At 42.2% G+C, this 21,506-nt stretch overlaps 1 protein-coding gene across 1 annotated transcript in view; it reads right to left on the bottom strand.

Moving 5' to 3' along the window:
- The window catches only part of ANKIB1 (ankyrin repeat and IBR domain containing 1), a 2,275,843-nt gene that overhangs the window by 1,701,570 nt on the left and 552,767 nt on the right, over positions 1-21,506 (bottom strand). The window lies entirely within an intron of this gene.

The raw sequence follows: 21,506 nt of genomic DNA, 5'->3' as shown, positions 1-21,506 counted from the left end.
TGTGTGAATGAGAGGGAGGATAGAGGAATGGTGAGGATGCAAGGAGTAGAGGTGGCGAAGGTGGATGAGTTTAAATACTTGGGGTCAATAGTTCAGAGTAACGGTGAGTGTGGAAGAGAGGTGAAGAAGAGAGTACAGGCAGGATGGAGTGGGTGGAGAGGTGTGTCAGGAGTGATTTGTGACAGATGAGTACCTGTAAGAGTGAAAGGGAAGGTCTACAAGAGGGTAGTGAGACCAGCTATATTATATGGGTTGAAGACAGTGGCATTGACAAAAAGGCAGGAGTTTGAGCTGGATGTGGCAGAGTTAAAGATGTTAAGATTTGCACTGGGTGTGACGAGGGTGGACAGGATTAGGAATAAGTATATTAGAGGGTCAGCCCAGGTTGGAAGGTTTGGAGACAAAGCCAGAGAGGCAAGATTACGTTGGTTTGGACATGTGCTGAGTATATTGGAAAAAAGATGCTAAGGATGAAGCTACCAGGTAACAGGAAAAGAGGAAGGCCTAGGACAAGGTGCATGGATGTGGTGAGAGAGGACATGCAGGTGGTTGGTGTGACAGAGCAAGATGCAGAGGACAGGAAGAAATGGAAAAGTACAGTTTTGTACCTACCATAAATGTAGATGTCCGAACTGGATAGCATCTGCAGTCATAACAAATGGGTTGTCCTGTCGTCAGGCAGCCCTTCGGTCGGCCGGATTCCAAAGTCTGGGTCCGGCTTCGGCTGATGTCGCACTTCACCCGACGTCATCTCTGCTGGTCTTCGGGTATAAAGGCATCAGCCGACGCCATTTTCCTCAGTGTTTCTTGCCCCAGATGCCAATTGCCCTCTTGGAAAGCTAAATTTTGGATAAATGCCAATGTTTCCAAAATAGTAGAAGGCAAACACAAAAACTAAACATGTATGTACATATATACAAACAAATACACCATAAGAGACTCCCCCCCCAGCTAGCTATTAGGAGGATAAATACCCTAGGAGTACCACAGAGGGGAAGGAGGGAGGGTAATCCTGACTGCAGATGCTATCCAGTTCGGACATCTACATTTATGGTAGGTACAAAACTGTACTATGTCCTTCATGGATGCATCTGCAGTCATAACAAATGGGTAGAATACCATAGCCAAACTAGGGGAGGAGGAATAATAATTATGGTGTAGTCAGAATCCCTTGCAGTACAGCAGTGGCAAACCCTGCTCGGGATCTAGAATATAGAGGTAAATTATAATGCTTGGCAAATGTATGCACGGAGGTCCAAGTAGCCGCCTCAATAATGTCCTTGGTTGCCACTCCTCTTAAGAAAGCTGTGGTAGTGGCTGTAGCCCTTGTAGAATGAGGTCTTATGTTCTGTGGAATTGGTTTTCCATGGTAGGAGTAACAGAATCTTATGCAATTTCCTATCCATTTGGAGATTGTCTGTTTGGAAATTGCTTTTCCTTCCCTTCCTGTTGCATAGGCTACAAAGAGCTGGTCAGTTTTCTGTTACCTTTGGTTCTGTCCAGGTAGTAGCGTAACTGTCTATGTACATCCAAGGTATGCATTATTCTTTCACCTCTGTTTTGTGGATTGGGAAAGAAGGTAGGTAGGTGGATTGCCTGGTTTAAAGACACTCTGGATACCACCTTAGGCATAAATGTAGGATTAGTTCTCATGGACACCCTATCTTGATGGAAGATTAGGAAGGGTTGCACTGCCATTAAGGCCTGTAGTTCCGAAACCCTCCTTGCTGAAGTAATAGCCAGTAGGAAAGCAGTTTTCCATGACAGGTGTTGTAGATCTGCTGTTGCTGCAGGTTCAAACGGGGGGAGTGTCAACTTTTCTAGTACAAAATTCAAGTCCCATGCTGGTAATGGTGGTTTCCTAGGAGGTTTTACATTCTTGATCCCTCTGAGGAACTGCCTGAGTAGAGGATGTGAAAAGACAGGAGGATCAAAGCTGTATTCTGCTGAAATAGCTGATGCATGTATCTTGATGGAGGAATAGGACAGGCCTGTATGTAGAAGCTCTGCCAAGTACTCCAGAATGTTAGCAATATCTATGTTCGACACATCTTTTCCTCTTTCAGTACTCCAAATGACGAACCTTTTCCATTTTCCTGCATAGTTCCTTCTTGTTGAAGGTCTGCGGGCTTCAAGGATAATGTCTTTAACCCTTTGTGAAAGGTCTGGGTTAGTTACTGCTATGTGATGTTCCAGGCAGTCAGTTGCAAGGTTTTTAGGTTTGGATGTATGATGTTGTAGTTGTTCTGAGTTAACATCAAAGGCATCATGGGTATTGACCACATTTTCTCCCGAGACATGCTCCTCAGCAATGGGTACCAGTGTTGTCTTGGCCAGTTCGGAGCTATCAGAATTATCCTTGGACGTTCCTCTTTGATTTTCAGTAGTACCTTGTGCATCAAGGGAAGAGGTGGAAATGCATATGCTGTCAGGCCTTTCCAGCTGAAGGATAGAGAGTCCACCTTCCATGCAAGTGGGTGGAATGTCCTTGTGCAGAATTTTTTGAGCTGGTGATTTTGTGGGGTAGCGAATAGATCTATTTGTGGCATTCCCATTTCTTTGTGATGGCCTTGAAGATGTCCGGGTGTAGCATCCATTCGTGAGCATCCGAGGTGGTTCTGCTTAAAATGTCTGCTAGGGTGTTCTCTTTTCCCGGTACAAATATTGCCTGTAACTGGATGTTGTAGCTGAGAGCCAGATTCCAAAGGTCCAAAGTCATTCTGCATAGGGGGTAAGAATGAGTGCCTCCCTGTTTGTTGATGTACCACATGACTGTGGTGTTGTCTGTCCTTATCATCAAATGGCCTTCTTTGAGGAATGGTCTGAATTTTAGGATTGCCAGTTTTACTGCCAGCATTTCTCTGGTTTATGTGCAGGTGCAGTTGGTCCTGAGTCCACAGTCCTTGTACACATTTGTCCAGCATGTGTGCCCCCATCCTAGGTCTGAGGCATCCGTTGTGATGGTTTGGTTTGCTCGAAAGTTGTGGAAGGGTAAGCCTGGGTTTGACTGGCATGCCCGAGCCCACCATAGGAACTCCTGTTTTAAGCATGGGATTAGTGGTATTTCTGTTTCTAAGCTGTGCCTGTGTTGAGACCATAAATTCTTTAGGTACCACTGTAACTTTCTCATATGCAGTCTGGCAAGTGGGACCAAGATTATGCATGATGCCATGAAGCCCAAGGCCTGCAGAACTTTTCTTGCTGTTAGTTTGTTCTGCTTTGTTAATGCCAATAAGTAAGGAGGGAGCTCTTTTTGTTTTTCTGCAGTTAGGAATGCCATCTGTTTTACTGTGTCCAATTCTGCGCCCAAGAATGTTCTTGTCTGGGATGGTATCAGCCTTGACTTTTGTAAATTGACTGTGTATCCCAGGGCTTGCAGCAAGTAAATGACCCTTTGTAAATCTGTTGTCAGCTTGCTTTTGTTGTCCGCTTGTAACAGGCAGTCGTCCAGGTATGGATAAATTTGGATTCCCTGTACTCTGCAGTGAGCGATTACTGATGCCAGGCATTTTGTGAATACTCTGGGCGCAGTAGATAAGCCAAAGGGCAATGCTGAGAATTGATAATGCTCTGATCCTGCAAGAAATCTGAGGTATCTTCTGCAATTTGGTCGAATGGGGACGTGCAGGTATGCCTCCTTGAGATCTAGAGTTACCAGCCAACACTCCTTGCCCAGCATGGGAAGAAGTTGCTGTAGGGTCAGCATTTTGAATTTTGGGACAATGATGTATGTGTTTAAGATGGACAGGTCGAGAATAGGTCTCCAGTTTTTCTCTTTTCTTGGAACTAGGAAGAGTCTGGAGTAGAATCCTTTGCCCTGTTCTGTTATTGGTACCCTTTCCACAGCTCTCATCTTTATTAATTCCGCTATCTGGTGCAGGGCTTCTATTTTTTGATTTGGCGGCAGGTTTGGCATTCCTCTTTTACTGGTAAAGTGTGGAAGTGGAACCGGTAGCCTTGGTCTATGGTTTGCAAAATCCACTTGTCTTTTGTAATATAGTGCCAATTTTTCGAGAATAAGGCTAACTTTCTGCCTAATGGTGCTGCTATTTGCTCCCTGGTAGGCGGAGTCAGAGCCAAGTCACTGTGATTGTCCTGTTGCAGTGGCAGTGGTTGTGTCTGTGCCTCGGTTATTGCCTTGCCACTGTCGTCCTCTGTAGGCACCTCCTCTGGATTGATTTCTGCCCCTAGAGCGTCTGTTCCTGCCCCTTTGTGATCTTGTGGAGTCAGGAAAGGACCAATTTTTGGCAGGCCAGTTCCTGCTAAACATTGGGGGCTGAACCTGTAGGAAATCTTTAACTGTTTGTACAGATTTTGCCTTCTCTTCCATTTTCTTCATTACCTGCTGGGCAGGTTCCCCAAACAGACTGGCCTTATCCATAGGAGCATCCAATAGCTTAGCTTTAACATGATCCGGCAAGACCTGTTCTTTCAACCATGCATGCCTTCTTATCACTGTGCCAGTCATGGCTGATCTAAATGAAGCCTCCAGTGCATCATAGCCACATTTTAAAGAATGGTTACTAACCTGTTGGATGTTATTCACCATTTCTAATACATATTTCTTATCTAAAGATTCATCAGAGGACAGCTTTAATTAACTGATCAAGCATAAACTCTTGGTATTGGATCATGTGAAACTGACAGTTTAAAGCGCTAGCTGAGAGCGTAGCAGAGGTGTAGACTTTTTCCCCATCTCTCTAAGGACCTGGATTCCCTTTCAGAGGAATAGGGTTTTGCTGTGGTCGAGGCTACTGCCTTAGGCCCCTGGGATATAGTTTCGGGGTCTGCAAGTGGGGCCTTGTATAGGTGGTGATGAGTGTCTGGCACCCTGTAAAATCTATCTGGTTTAGCAGGGGCTGGAGGTAAAGAATCAGGTGCAGTGCAGACATCATTAAATGCATCGTCCACAACAGATAGGACAGGAGGTATAGCTAAGGGCCTATGTTGTGGTAAGTGCAGAAAAGTCCTAAGCCTTTTTCTTGAATCTGAGAAATCTTGTCCCTGCCATTGGAATTGTTCTCTCATGGCATGTAAGGTTTCCCCAAAGGAGAATTCCTCTGGTGGAGAGGCAGCTGGAATGGATTCTTCAGCATCTGAATCTTCATAATTGGAAAAAGGAGCCTCTGGCTGGTCTGTAATGTCTGAGTCATCTGCAGAATCATCAGAGGACACAGGCTCGGGGGGCTCTGCTCTTGGTCTCTTTTCTGGGGGCTGAGAGGCCCTGTCTGGGTGAGATTGGGATCCCCTAATTAAGGATATTAAATCTTCTGCCAGAGTAAGCATTTGAGAACTAGAAGTAGGCCTGAGTGAGGATGGTTTAACAGGCACTGATTTAGCTGATTTGGCTGCTTTAGCCCTGGCAAAGGCCTTAATAGACATGGCTGCAGGAGGCCTAGCAGCACCACGTGCTGGAGTAGAGATATCCAAAGGGATGGTGTCTGATAGATCAGTAGGAACCACAGTTGTAGGCAAAATTTCTGAGGCTGATTCAGGTAAGGTAGCAGGAGCCTCAGTAGTAGTCATGGATTCGGCTGAAGATTGACCAGTTTTCTCGGTTTCGGCCGAAACCGAGACACTCGCGGCTTGCTTAACCGTGGTTTCGGCCGAAACCGTGGACCGCGAGTGTCGGTCTTTTTCTTTGCGTTTTTTAACAATTTGGGTAGTCGGAGGATCCAACGGCATAATGTATGCAAAATCTGAGCCGAAAAACTGTTCAGCAAACTCCGACCGATGCCTAAGCGTTCGTCGGTTGAAGGAAGCACAGGCCGAACAGTCTGCTACGCCGTGGTCTGGGCCTAAGCAAGGCAAACAGTAAGAGTGGAAATCTTTATGAGGTATTTGTTTCCCACAAGTTAAACAGTTATTGACTTTTTCTGACATCGGCTGAGGCAAGAAAGGGTCCCCAACGGGGTACTTAGCTTTTTAGAAGTCTTCGAAGTAGTATTCGGTAGTAGTAATCTCTGGATCTGACCGACCGGCACTTGCGAACAGCTTCTGCTTCGGGCGCCACGCAGCAAGAAAGACTGAGGAAAATGGCGTCGGCTGATGCCTTTATACCCGAAGACCAGCAGAGATGACGTCGGGTGAAGTGCGACATCAGCCGAAGCCGGACCCAGACTTTGGAATCCGGCCGACCGAAGGGCTGCCTGACGACAGGACAACCCATTTGTTATGACTGCAGATGCATCCATGAAGGACATCAGGTGATCTGCTGTGGCGATCCCTAATGGGAACAGCCGAAAGAGGATGATGATAGTATAACAAGATAAAAAGGCTGGACAAAAAGCAAGTTAATGTTAAAATGTTGTGAACTTGGGCTATTGTGGTGGGGGAGGGGTGTAAAAAATGCACTGATTATATTACATGTAAAATTAAGACATTGTCTCTTCTTTTTACAAGGGTGAATGTCTTGATTAATGTCCTTGGCTTAAGCTATAAAATAAAAGTTATGTACTCACCATAAAGTTCTATCTGTGTTGTCGATCTTCAGTTATCCTTTACTGATGGGACAAAGTCCCCAGCTACCTTGAATTTGGGAGGCCTTATGAAATGATACTTCTGAGCACCATAGAACCAAATGACACTCTTCCCCTGGTGACCAGGTCCACTTTGCAATGAGTAATAAAGGCATGAGGAGAAGCCCACATTGCTGCTGCACAAATGTCATCCATGGAAGCTTTGGAGTGAAAAGCAGTAGACGTGGCTACAGCTCTTGTGGAGTGTGCTGTAACTGGAGCTGCCAATTTGAGATTTTTCCTTTTGTAGATAAAGATAATACAATCTCTTAGCCACTTAGATAACATAACCTTAGAAACTGATTTACCCATGGAAGGACCAGAAAAAATGCAAATAACTGGTCCGACTTCCTGAAATCTTTAGTTCTGCCAAGGTAGAAATACAACTGTCTGTGGATATCCAACAGGTGTACACAGTATTCCCCCCTTGTTAGAAATATTAGGGAACAACATTGGAAATTCATTGGATTGATTATTGCTAGGCTTAGATACTACCTTTGGAAGAAAGGATAGATTGGCTCTTAGTGATACCCACGTCCTTACAAAAAATCAAGTATGGATGTTTTAAAGATAATGCATGAATCTCTGAAATCCTCACAGTGGATGTTACAGCAATTAGGAAAATGGTCTTCCATGAAAGAAACTTCAGATCACAAGAAGCAGATGGCTCAAAGGGGAACAGGGTCAAGGATCGCAAAACCATAGTAAGATCCCAGGGAAAGAGAGGCTCCCTATAAGGAGGCTTTAACCTTAAAATTCCTTTTAGAAAGGCCTTGCACAACTTATGTGAAATTAAAGATCGTCCTTTACAACCATTAAGAAAATTAAAAATGACAGCAAGCTAAACTCTGACAGTACAAGAAGAAGCTCCTTGATCAAACAGCATAGACAAAAAATTCAAAATCTCTTCAACCGAAGCTGAGAAAGGATAAAGTTTGCTATGTGCCCATAAGGAAAATCTTTTCCATTTGGTGAGGTAGAGTCGTCCTTGTGGAAGGTTTATGGGAAACTACCAAAATGTTTCAAACAGGGGATAACTTATTCTGGCTGGCAATCAATGCAACTGGAGCAACCAAGCTGTAAGCTTGAGCTTTTTAAGGTTTGGGTGAAATAGTCCCTGAGGATGGGACAGGAGATCTGGATCTGGGTCCAGAGTCTATGGATGCTGAAGTAGTGAGGCCAAAGAAAGGGAAAACAAACTTGTCAGGGCTAAAACAGGGCAATGAGGATCACTTTGTTCTTCAACCTTATGGCCTTCTTTATGAAAAGGAGTATTAGAAGAACAAATGGAAAGGCATAGAGTAGTCCCTAGGGCCAATTGTTAAGGAGAACATCTCTCGGGGCCTCCCCGAGGAGAGATTAGGGTGAGGTAGCTGCTGCACTTGTTGTTCTGGGGGGATGTAAATGTATCGCAGCAAGGCTGGCCCCAGTGATGGAAAATCTCCTTTATTACTCTGGGATGGACAGACCACTCATGAGGCAGGAGGATGCATCTGCTCAATTTGTCCGCTAACATGTGTGAGCTCCCCCGGATGTGCTTTGCTACCAGAAAGTGGTTTGAAGATATCACCCACTGCCACACTCTGAGAGCTTCTCGACAGAATGGGTAACAGCTGGTTCCACCTTGCTTGCTGATGTACCAGACTACCGACATGTTGTCTGACTGAATTGCAATCATTCCTAGAGCAAGGACAGTTTGAAAGGCTTGCAACATTAAGAGCACTGCTATCAGTTCCAGAACAATGATATGCAGATTGGCTTCTGTAGGAGACCATATGCCTTGGACAGTCCCTCCCTGAACATGCTCCCCCACATGACTTGGGAGGCATTCGTGGTCATTACGCCTGGGGAAGAAGAGAAGCAAATGGTCGGCCCAGAAGAATGTCCTCAGATTCCATCCACCAATATAAATCCTTCTTGCAACAACTAGCGAGTCAGATGCAATAAGACAGAGGAAGAGTAAGGATGGAACATTGGGAGGATAGAAGCCATTGTAGGATCCTCATATGTAATTTTGCTAGATGCACTAATGTGATGGCTGCCGCTGTCGATCCCAGTGCCTGTAGAACTAGGAATGCAGGAACATTGTCGCTGGAAAGAATCATGTCCACTTGTGACCTTATTTTCTGTAGTTTGTGGAAGGGAAGTGAGGCAATGCAAGAGGTTGCATTCAGGTGGTTTTCTGTGAATTCCAATTGTTGGGTGGAACTTAGTTGAGATTTGTCAAGATTCATTGTTATCCCTAGGTGGGAGCAAGTATGAAGGGTGAAATCCATTGTCTGTTCGAGTAGATGCCTGGTGGAGTTAGTAAGGAGCTGGTCGACCAGATATGGAAACACCATCAATCTGTGAAGTCTCAGATGAGCTGCTACCACTTCCATACATTTGGTGAACACCTGGGGGGGGGGGGGCTGTAGTGACACCGAAGGGCATGGCTCAGAACTTATAATGACTGGGCCCCAGCCAGAAGCGGAGGAACCTCTTGCAGCACTCCTCCATGTTTATGTGGTAATACATGCCCTGTAGGTCTACAGAGCACATCTAATCTTCTTTCCCTAAGAACGGAAGAATAATCTGAACTGTGACCATCCAGAATTTTGTCTACTGAACAAACTTTTGCTGAGATCCAAAACTGGTCTCTAGTCCCCTGTCTTTTTCACACCAACAAGAACCTTGAGTAAAATTCAGATCCTATCCGGTCTGGTGGGACTTCTTGGATGACTCTTTTTCTAGCAGCTTTTGATTTTCCAGAGCTGTCCAATCCATCATATTGGGTGGAACATTGGGGATCCTTCTTCCTAATTTTGGGGTCATTCAAAAGGAATATGGCAACCTCTGGTAATGATTCATAGCATCCAAGCATCTGTGGTTATCTTCTGCCAGACTAGTAGGTGTAAGGATAGTCTTCTCCTGACTGCCTGCAGAGGCAAGGAATTGGGCCTCCCTTCAGAAGTGCTGGTAGGGTTTCCCTGAGAAGGAATATCTGGAACCCTGATTTTGCAGGCCACCTCTGCTGCGTGGTTAACATCTTCCATTATAGCTCCCTCAACTGCCCAGAGGGGAGTCATTACCACGTGTGTCCTGAAAATGCCCTTGAGTTTTCTTGAACCACATTTTCCCGCTTCTCTGGTTCCTGGAATAGCAGCATTGCAGAGCGGAAAAATGTATGCCCATGGCAGAAAGGGTTTTTCCATCTTTCTCACACCTGGCTAACGTATCTTTAACTTTAGGACCAAAAAGAGAAGATCCATTAAATGGAGCATTGACGTACTAAGACTTGAATGGCTCCTCAAAGTCACACAGGGGCATCCAGGCATGCTTCCTTATGGTGACACCTAAACCCGCTGACCTAGTCTTCCCTTCAGCTGCATGTACAATAAGCCTCATGGACAAGTAAGAGGATTCCAGGGTAGCAAGCTGGGAGGCTACTGTATTCTGAACCTCATCAAACACAGCTCCTGCAAGGGTACTGGACAGCTCCTTAATCAGATTCCTCTGAAGTCTAATGAAGCATGCCAAAAAGTTAAATGACTGCAAAGCAAAGATGGAAGAAGTGTAGACCCGCTTCCCAAATCTGTCTATTGTTCTAGACTCTAGGGGATGAAACTTTCTTCCACCAGTTCCTTCTTGATGGCTGCCACAACCACTATGGCATCTACTACTAAACCAATGGCCCAATGCAGACGGTCTTCTAGAGCTGAAAGTATCTAATCTGGTCTCCTGGGGATTGGTTCTATGGAATTAGGGGCCTGCCATGCTCACTGGCGATCAGTTTGATGTGACTGTCAACCAAGAGGTAGATGGGCAAGTACCAAATGCTTGCAGGTACACAGATTCGTCTAAGGATGGGTCTTGGAGCTTCCCGCCAACTCTCTGTTTTAAAAGTTTGAGAAGGTCTCCAAAGGAGATGTCATCTGGAGTTGACTGAGGGGAACCCTCCTCATCATCGAAATCAGTGTTTTCAGTGACAGATTCCTCTGGGGAATCACAGTGTTTCCTCTTACATGAACTCTTCCAAGGCACATCTTCAGTGGGAGCTTCTGTGGAGGAATGAGAAGAGGTAGGGCTCTGTACAGGGGTGTCCTGCAGTGTCGGTGCTCATTGTCTGGGCATGGAGGTTGGTGGAAACTCTGGACCAGAGGAGATCCTGGGGAAAGTCTTCAATGGGGGCGAAACCAGCCAGGAGCCTGCAAAGGCTTAGGCCCTCTCTTTAACTTAAAAAGCAGGTCCCCCTCAAAAAGAGATGGGAGCCCAGAACTGGGAAGGACAACCTTGGAACCTTCGTCCTACCCTACTCCAAGGAGGCCATCATCAAGGTTGGAGCCAGATGGCATCATGAAGCTACGACACCAGGGGTCCATCGGTTCCAAAGCAACTGAGGATCTCAGGGCAGAGGCAGGAGCCCTGTTGACAGAGGCCCAGGTTACTAATCTAATGGGGAGGTGAAAGCCATCACTCTGTGGCTAGGCTTATACATGCCCATGGGCAGATAGCCTAGTACTTATCTATGAACCTATGAACATGAGAGCTGTAAGCACCAGGACAGCCAGAATTGGGGAAGTCAAAGCAGAGATCTCTAAAGCCACATTGGTTAGAAGAGAAATTTGAGGCGAATTCCTTGGGGAAAGATGTCTATCTCCAGTAGGGAGTGAAGCCTGGAAAAAAGTGGAGAGACCCCTCACCATGAGGAGCCAACCCACCAACCTCACAATGTCAACTTCCATCAGACTCCTGGTGGACCGTACTGACAAGGCTAAAAGAAATTCTGACCTCTCCAATAAGGGACTAAGTAGTTGCCCAATGAAAGGATTCACCAAAGGATTGTAGCCCAATGAAAGGGTCTAAAGAACAGTATCTCATTCTGGGAACTGAAAAGAGCCATGCTTCCTGGGCTACAGGTGCCGGGGAGGAAACCGGTTCTCTAAGTACCATCAGCACCATAACTGGCACTAAAGAAAGGGAGCCACTTTCAAAGGTTGTCACCAAGGTGGGCAGCATTGAAATTAGAGGTGCCGATGTAGTTGTCCAGACCATAAATTGCACCGAAGAAAAAGGAGGCACTTTTGAGGGTCGGCACCAAGGTGGCTGGCATCGATGCAGTAATCACTGCTGGAGCTGAAGGAGTTGGTTCCGTAGATTTACTTGGATCTACCTTTAGTTCCACAGAAGCTGGGGAAACCAAAGTTTTCAACTTTTATGAGCCAGAACAGAAGGAGATGTTGGCACTGAGTGACTTCTGTTTTTTGAGGAAGATGAAGGAGAAGGCCTTTCAGATTTGGCACCTGCTGGCTGAGCAGACTTCTTCAAAGGAAGTTTTCAATAACCCTTTTAAAATTCACTTGTTCTTTCTCTCAACTAGGGCATGGTTACTAAATGCTTCACAAATGTTACACTGCTGATCTAAGTGTGCCGGCCCCAAGCAATACATACAGGATAAGTGACTATTGGAGTTAAACATTTTTCTGCCACAACCAGCAAAGGATTTAAAACTTGCTTTTTTTCTGCCATACTGAAAGACAAGGCTCAACGGCAGATACACTCATGTCCAAAAACACACAACACATCCAAAAAGAAGGAAAGGAAGAAGAAAGGCTAGCTAAGATGGTACACCCAGAACTACCAAATGGTAGAGGAAAGGGATAGCACTATCAACAATGGTAGGACAGATACCAACTGTACGAAAGAACACTTACTCCAAACAAAAGGTAAGATTAAGTGGAGAGAGAGAGTATTAAAAGTGCATACAAGCAAACTGGGTAGGAAACTGAAATTCAGAAAGAGGAAATGGAATAACAATACATTTTTTACTAGCTCAAGGAGAGTTCACCTGATGTGTCTATAGGGAAGAGCAGCAAACGAGATCTGAGGTAAGAGAGAGACACATTCTAGGCAGGAACTTGGCTCAGGAGATTTTTGACTCACGTAGGCTATTATAATGGCCAAGCCAATTCCGAGACTTGGAACAGAGTCCCATCAGTCAAGGATAAATGAAGATTGACACCAGCTCAAGGGTTTTTGTAAGCAAGCAGGTTTTAAAAAATAAGCCAAAAATAAAGAAAAATGTTAAGTTTCTTAATCTGCAGAGAGATATTAGCTTTTTTAAGCAAATGTTCAGAGGGAGTCAAAGTCTGCACATTCTGTTCTGAGTGAAATTTACAAATATTCATTGTTGGCTAATTTTACATGCAGAGGAGCTGTCTGCATGTGCACTCAATAAATCTTGAAAGTTTTAGAAATAGGGAGGTCTTAAATGAAATACCAGCATTGGTACAGTTTTTAGTAGAATCTGGAACAGAAGTTGCCATTAAAAAAAGGAATAATTAGTAGAACATATAAAATATTGCATGATAACTATACGAATCAATCAGAGGAGTTTAGAAAGGATTGGGAATAGAGATTGGATAAGCAATTCACAAAGAAACAACGGGAGGATATATGTATGTCTCCCAAATATGCAATAAAATGTAAAAGATTTAGGATTTTTGGTTGGAAATGTATACACAGATATTTTTATATCCCATTGAACTGACAACACTAACCGCTGCACCGCCGCGGCCACAACGTGACAGCTCTCACTAATATCCAAATATTTCAGTACTGGCTATAGAATGACATTACATCTGGTCATCTGACTCTGGTTCTCGGACTATTCCCTTTTGCTAGAAACTGAAATGACAATAGCACATGTGTGTTATGATACACACGCATACAGCTTTGCAAAGATGTGTTGCAGCAACTGGAAGATGTAAAACAATTTTAACACTTCCACTCTTCCTACAGAGCTACAAAGCCAGGCTTCTCACAGACATTTTATCTCGGCTGCAGTCAGAATTGTGAGACACAATCTTCATGGCCTAAGCCAGGAAATTTAAATGAAGACTGTTTTGCAAAGTTAGACAGACTGAGATTAACTTCTTCTCTGTCAGCATCCTCTGTTACACAATATATTAGTTTCAACTGTTACAGTACAGTCTGACATACAGGTGTACATATAGGTATTCTTTTAGGAGCTCTGCAGGACCCACTGTTAGTATATATATATATTTTTTTAACACAAGCAACTTTACAAAAACATTTTCAACATAAGCACCTGTACAAATCAGTTTGATATAGAAGTGACATATATTTCTTTACAAAACTCCAGCTAACTATGCTGGTACATGTTATTCATGCACTGCCCTACTCTCTCTCTGGCATAGCTGTCACTAGCTCACATCGTCACACCTATAGCAAGAAAAATAACTTCAGATCCTGTACATATTTGAAATATTTCAAAAATGTTATGAAAATTTGTATAAAGCAGAGAAATGTGGAAATCAAGAAGGAGCATAAATGGAAATATTTATGGAAGACCTAATTATTCAAAGGTTAGAGCTAAATTATGCTCAACAACTAGCACTTAAGATATGAGAGGATGAGATAAAAACAATGATGTATAATCAATCATCAGGAACGTCTCCAGGAATACATGGTAATCCTGTAGAAGTCTGAAAGTTGGGAGGGAAGAAAGTGCTAAAGCTTTTTAAGATTTTGTTTAATAGCATTTTAAAAAGACAGGAAGCATCAAGATCTTGGAAGAAAGCTGTGGTGGCTTTATAACCCAAGGACGGTAAAGCCCCATAAGATCCAGCTACATACAAACTTATTTCAATTTTAAAACATGACTATAAAGTGTTTATGTCCATACTAGCTAAAGGAATGGCAAAGGTATAGCCTAAATTGACAGATATGGATCAATGTGGTTTTGTGGAAGGGAAGCAAACACTTGACAAGGTTAATAAAACAATGATGATCAAGAAAGGAGAGGAATGAAAAATACTGCTTTTGAGGGTGGGTTGTGATGCAGAGAAAGCATTTGCCAGAATACTCTGGGATTTTATGAGTAGGGCAATCAAGGCATTTGCATTCCCTGATATAATAAAGTCAGTTATAGATTCATAGGTGTTTACTAAGCTAATGACCACAAGGGTCTTTTTAAGCCTAGCCATGCATCTCAAATGTCTGACAAGTTCTCGTACCCTTGGTAAGTGTAAGCAGGGGCTTGGAAGATAAAACATTTACAATCAGAGGCCTGGGAGATGAACTATTTACAGGCACCCTGTATCCATTAGAAACATAGGTGCCAAACTAGGGATGAATTTCCTGCACTCCATCCAACTAAGTTACACTTGAACTGGGTTAGGGAAGAACTCTGCTTCACATGGATAGGGAACCTGTTCCAGAGAAGGGGTAGTCTCTGGAATCTATACCCATCTCCAGCAGGTCCTATTTACATCACAGGCAAGGGTTACTTCTTTAAAACAGGTAATTCTAGTGCCGTTTGTTTTGTGGATATGCAGTAAGTCCATCAGAGAGGGGTCTGATAATATCTTGCATGCCAGACATACAGCTCCCCTCAACAGCCTGTAGGAGACAGAATACAGGGATAGGGCCTTGAGGTAGTCTGCTTAAGACATGTTACTTACGCCCTTGTACTCTTTTAGTAAGGAATCTCTGTGGACATTCCAGTTGTTGGCTATACCTGGTTACATACATACCAAAGAGGGCACTGTACTCAATGATAGCTCTGATGACTACCAAATACATTGGAATAATGACTTCCTCAGACCTAGACACCATACCTTTGTTTATAAGTTGCACAACATAGAAGGATTTCCTCACTAATGTAGACATGTCATGATCCAAGGCTAAATTACAGTCTGTGTGTGTCCCCAAGTTCACTGACTACTGGGTCAACCCTAAGGGGTGTGTTGTCAATATGATAGTTATCAGGGGTGGATAACTTCCTGAAGGATACTATTATACATGTCTTGCCATTTAGTTTTAGTCCATGGCTCTGACACCAACAGTTTGTTTGTGTCAGCCCTTCCTGGAGAACATTTGTGTCAGTGGGGGATTCAATGACAGCTCCTAATTTGCAATTACCTCCAAATTTAGTTAGCCAGACGCCACTTACAATGGCTTTGACTTCAGAGAATTAGGAGGATATATGAAGGATATGAGGCAAGAATTAAAATGGGAGCTTCTCTCAGATAATTTATGTTTGAACAGATGAACCAGGCAGGGGTGTCCTCTTTCCCCTTTGTTATTTTAGAGCCACTGGGAAAGAAATTAAGGAACTCTGGGATCAAGGATAGAACTTGTATGGTAATCAAGAAATGTTGGCTTTATTTGCAGATATTATTTTATACCTTATAAATCCAGATAAGGACATTTTAGTGTTGAGTAACACTCTGAGAAGGTTTCAAGTCTTTTTGGGGTCTAATGTTAATGAATATAAAACAATGACTATAGACATAAATTATGTACCCACACAAAAATTGGTTTATGGGGCCACAATATGATGAAGTATGTAGGAGTATGGATTAAAAGGGCTACCATTATGGCAGCTAAAGAAATGTGGGAAGAGACTTAAAGATAATACAAAAACTGAGAAACGGGAAGCTCTTGTTTATGGATATGGATAGTAAGACACAAACAGTGAAAATGTTTTAGTCCCTTTAACTTCAGGTAATCCTAAACCAACTTGTTCCTTTATAAGGATAAACTTATTCATATTAACTCTTGCCTCTTCCCCTCCCAGATAAATCCCTTCAAATCTTTGTTAATTATTGTCTACAGCTTCTCCAGTTGATTAAAATGTGAAGGGATTTATCTGGGAGGGGAAGAGGCAAGAGTTAATATGAATAAGTTGATCCTTCTAAAGGAACAAGTTGGTTTAGGATTACCTGAAGTGAAGTGATATTTTAGAGCTACACAGTTAAGACTAATATACATAACACAAGCAGCAGGTTATAATTCAAAATGAAAGAGATGAAGATAAAGCAGGGGGGAGTTCAAGAAATAAAAAGACACTGGGGTTTGGATGCAGATCCTTAAGGAGAACAATCACCATACAGAACACAGCATTCATGAAGTAGCAGAAAGTATTCTATGAACTAAGCCTACACGAGAATGGAGAAAGGATATTTTGCCAATAGGGATGACTGCAAATAGTGGTACAAGAAATAGTAAGGGGCAGGTGGGGTAGAATTTACTGGAGAACACTGGCAAATGAACCAAGGTATTGGGAGCAAAAAACTAAAGAGGGAAAGGTAACAGTGCTGGATAAGGCCAATAAGACATTTGGACTGCCTTTCCTACCAGAAATTGATCATCAGAGTACAGGCAAAGAGAAAGAGATAGGGGAATCCTAAGTGAAAGACCTGCTCTGGGGGAGTTTTTAGTCAAATCTAGGACAACAGCTGTTGTTGAAAAGGGATAATTAGTAGGGCATATAAAATATGTCACAATAACTATAAGAACCACAGGAGGTTAGAAAGGATTGGGAAGGGAGACTGGAAATGCAATTTGCAAAAGAACAATGGGAGGGCATATGTATTGCTCCCAAGTATGCAACAAAGCCTAGCAGTTTTAGGATACTTGCATAGGTATCTTTCTACCCCAAAAAGACTTCAAATAATTTATCCTCAGGTAGATATCAAAATGTTGGAGGTGTAATGGGGAAGAAAGAGGCAACTGTTAACATATGTTTGTGAGTGTAATGAGTTGGCAGATTTTAAACATTTTCTGTAGAGTACTCTGTCAGAAGCACTGGCTGAGCAAATGGCGGTAACCAAGGATATGATTTTTTTGGAGCGGGGATACAGGATCTGAGTTGCCTAAACATTGTAAGGCCTTATTAAGTTTAATTCTGTTGGCTGCCAAAAAAGCAATTACTTGAAAATGGAAATCAAAGTCTAAACCAACTGTATCTGAAGTATTGAACATTATATTATTATTATTATTATTATTATTATTATTATTATTATTATTATTATTATACCAGACTAGGTAAACCCCAAAACAAAGACAGCATCCTGGACTGGATCCTTACTAATAAAGATCCTGACCAGTACTCAGCAGGTACTCACCCAGAGGACATGAGTGATCACTTACTCACCTATGTTATCAAATTCAAGAAAATCACCCCCCTTCTTACAACCATAAAAAAATCAGGAACAATAATAAATTCAATGCCTCCATTTTTCAAACTGAACTTAAAGCCCACAACTGGACAATACTCAAGTCTCTTCCTCTTGAAGAGGCAGTTATCTACTTCAACACCACCTTCCTCAAGATTCTAGATTCCCATGCTCCAATACGGTCCATTAGAACTAAAACCAAAACCGCACCATAGCTCTCTAAGGAAACAAAATCCAAAATCCTATCTAGAAACAAGATGTGGGTCACATGGCGTACCTCTAAAGACCCACACTCCCACCAAACCTTCCGGCAACTTAGAAATGAAACTAAAAGAATGATCTTAAATGATAAAAAAATCTTCTTCCTCCACCTCCAACACAAACACCTTAATAATCCACAAAAATTCTGGGCAGGCTTAAACAAGCTCCTGCACCCAGGCCAGGCAACCACCCCCACTCCAACATCTTGCAAACAACAGTGCCCTGTAAACATTGCTAACACATTCAATAGTTTCTTCACAGAAACTATACAATCCCTGGCCACACAATTCAAACAAACAACCAGCCCACTCCACTACCCATGCCAGCAGAATACTACAACTACATCAGATCATCTATTTACCTTCGATCCAGTACCCATATCCTCTATAACATCTCTTCTTAAAAAACTAAAACCCACTAAGCTAGCAGCTGACCTTCTCCCAGCTGAGTTTCTGCAAAAAGCAGCTGAGGCCATTTCCTATCCCGTCTCCATAATCATAAACCATACCTTGTCAGAAGCCTTCATCCCCTCCATATGGAAAATGTCCCACATTATTCCTCTACATAAAGGTGGTAGCTCACTAGAGCTAACCAACTACAGACCTATAGCTATACTCTCACCTCTGGCCAAAATTATGGAAAAGTGTGTCCACAAACAACTGATGGAACACCTCACCAAAAATAAAATTCTAGCCAACTCCCAACATGGCTTCAGGCCAAATCACAGTACCACATCAGCCCTACTATCCTTTTCTAATACCATCAATAACTTCAGAAACAATAATAAACTATCATCTGCTCTTTTCGTAGACCTCTCCAAGGCCTTTGATATGGTGAACCACATTCAACTCCTCCATACATTAAAAAAACTATCACTCAGCAATTCCACGCTGAAATGGTTCCAATCCTACCTGTCCAATAGGCAACAGGCTGTTCTATGGCAGGACAAATTATCCACATGCCTACCTGTTACACTTGGAGTTCCCCAAGGATCTATTCTTGGCCCTCTTCTCTTCACCATCTTTGTTAATGACCTGCCCACAATCACCCCCCCATGCCACATGCATTCAATATGCAGATGATTCGACTATCATCAGCACTGCCTCCAACCTGGCAGACCTCACTGCTTCAACCCAAGACACCTTCAACCTAATAGAAAAATGGTTCTCAAGTCGTCAACTAGTTCTCAATCCCAACAAAACAAAACTACTTACTTTCTCACCCACTAACAATACTCTTCCCCCCACCTTCTCTATTACATCCTCCAATGGAATCACTATATCACCAGAAGCTCACACAAAGCTATTAGGCGTTACCATTGATAACTCCCTTAAATTTGACACCCATTTCAATCTAACCATCAAAACCGTCAATAAAAAGCTTGGCTCTCTCTATAAATTAAAACACTTTCTCACTCCTCACGCTAAAATTACAATTGCCAGCACACACCTACTGTCAACTCTTTTCTATGCCTCTCCCCTTTTTATAAACCTAAACAAGACAACCCTTAACAAACTTGCTTCTTGTTACAATCACATTGCTAGATTTGCCACAAATTCCACCTTTAGAACGCACCACTGCACTAACTTGAAGCAACTAGGGTGGTTAGAGTTTTCCAGCCAACTCCATTTCAACCAACTCAAAACGGCTCACCAGATACTGCATCACCCAGAGAAAACACCAGCTCTGAAAAACATCATTCACCCCTATATTAACCTGCAATCTTTACGCTCCTCCAATAAGATCTTAGCTCAAACTACCAAAGCCAATAATTCTGCTGAGGATTCTCTATTCTCAAACTTTGTAGGTAAAATGTAGAACTCCCTACCGACCATGCTCACCTCAGAACCTTCAATCCTACAATTCAAAAAAAAAGCTTAAACCACATCTCAATACTCTCTGGCAATGTCCCTGTTCCAAACCTGATTAACCACTATCATTTACCCTTCTCTTACCTCACTATCCTTAACCGCTTTTTAACAAGGTGCCTCGCCTTTGTAACTGACCTATGTTTTTTTATATGCTGCTGTTATTTTTTTCCCAAGATGTGATGTATCATTATATTGTATTTAGAACTCAACTATCTTCCTTTTTTGCATTAACAATGTTCATATGTCTGTTATGTACCTGGAGCTTTTCTCCCCGGGCCTCCGCTGAAAATGGACATGTATCCAGTCGGACTCTCCCGGTTAACAAATGTAAAATAAATAAATAAAATAAATTATATAAAAGAACTGGAAGAGGGTGTTTAGAAAAGAGAAGCAGCAAATTACGTAAATAAATGGAAATTGTGGGTACAATACACAGAGAATAATGTTCAGGATGAGGAGAAGATGTAAGGTTTAAGGGAAGGCAGGAATTCAACTACTAACAATGTTGGACTAATAACTTCAAAGTAAGAAAATATATGTGAAGTACAACATATGCAAATGGAAAAAAAGTTAATCTGCTTTGTTTTCTTTTCTGTTAATGTATCTTTGTTTCTTAAGTGATAATTTAATAAAGGTGTTTAAAAAATGAACAACTTAAAACATAATCTGCGCTGAAACTATACAGAAATTGTGGGGATAAACCATTATTTGACATTAATAACATAGCATTTGATATGAGCATAGATGCTAAAACAAAGCATCACATGTTGTTTTACAAAATGAATATGATAAGAAATATACAATGATAGAGAACTCTTCCATACAGAGACATACAATCTCATTTCAGATGGCACTGCATATGTAAAATGGAGGAAACTCCTGTTGAAATGTATTAAAATGCATACAATGTATATGAAAATATGTTCACTGTTTTTCCCAGCATCAACTCTTAGTTTCAGTAAATGTGGTTTTGCTTTAGATCTGTTCAATAAATCTTGATGTTCACAATGTCAATATAATTTGCCATTTTATGCCAAGATAAATGACAGTTCACTTTTAGCAGAAGGAATATAATGCAATATACTGTAACAAAGTCTCAGAGCTCACTCCACTATTTTGTTAAAGTCCATTTGGATTAAAGCCATGTTTTCACTATTTAATCAAATGACTGCTGTGGTTTTTAGTTCAGCAAGACATCTGCCTGAAGTAGTTTGTGAGTCATGAAAGATTTAATGGTGTTAGCTGAATAGGATCATAAAAATATAATCACAAGAGACAATGATTTTAAAATGGAGATGAAGCCAGGTATTGACAAACCCTTAATGTAAGCCTGCTAACCAAGGTAAGCACTGCCTCCTGGAAGTAAGTCAAACTTGTTTGCTCTCTGCCTGCAGAACAGCAAACATTCTTAGAATAGGGTCACAAAGACATTTTAGTACACATACTAGTTTCTCCTTCTTTATTCTACTGATGGATCATTACATGACTAAGCCATGGACACCCGGTATTGCTGCAGATTTTACAAGAAATGTATTGTCCTTTGAAATGCATAAATTCCTTACAATATTTGCCTACAGCTGATCTAAATGTTTTAAGACTGCATCACGTCCTAGAAACATCTCCCTAACACCTATTTCAAGTTATGTATAAGGAATTCCAAAAAAGATACAGGTGCTGCAGTCATGAACTGTACCAATGCAACATATCACAGTAATGGAGTTACCAATGAAATACTTCCACTGCCGAACGTTGGCTTGAAAGATGTATGCATATCACACAATTTCAAAATTATATGAACTCAGTCACATGGTTAGGTTCATTCCTGCAAATATCTGATTTATTTTCAAAGCTAAAGTGAAAATGTGAGAAACTGGCACAAGTCAGGTTAAACA

The sequence above is a fragment of the Protopterus annectens genome, chromosome 3.part1 (genome assembly GCF_019279795.1).
Source record: "Protopterus annectens isolate FY-2018-M chromosome 3.part1, PAN1.0, whole genome shotgun sequence".
NCBI classification, from domain to species: Eukaryota; Metazoa; Chordata; order Ceratodontiformes; family Protopteridae; genus Protopterus; species Protopterus annectens.
Note: the sequence above shows the minus strand (reverse complement) of the source record. Positions and strands in the feature narration are given on the sequence as shown.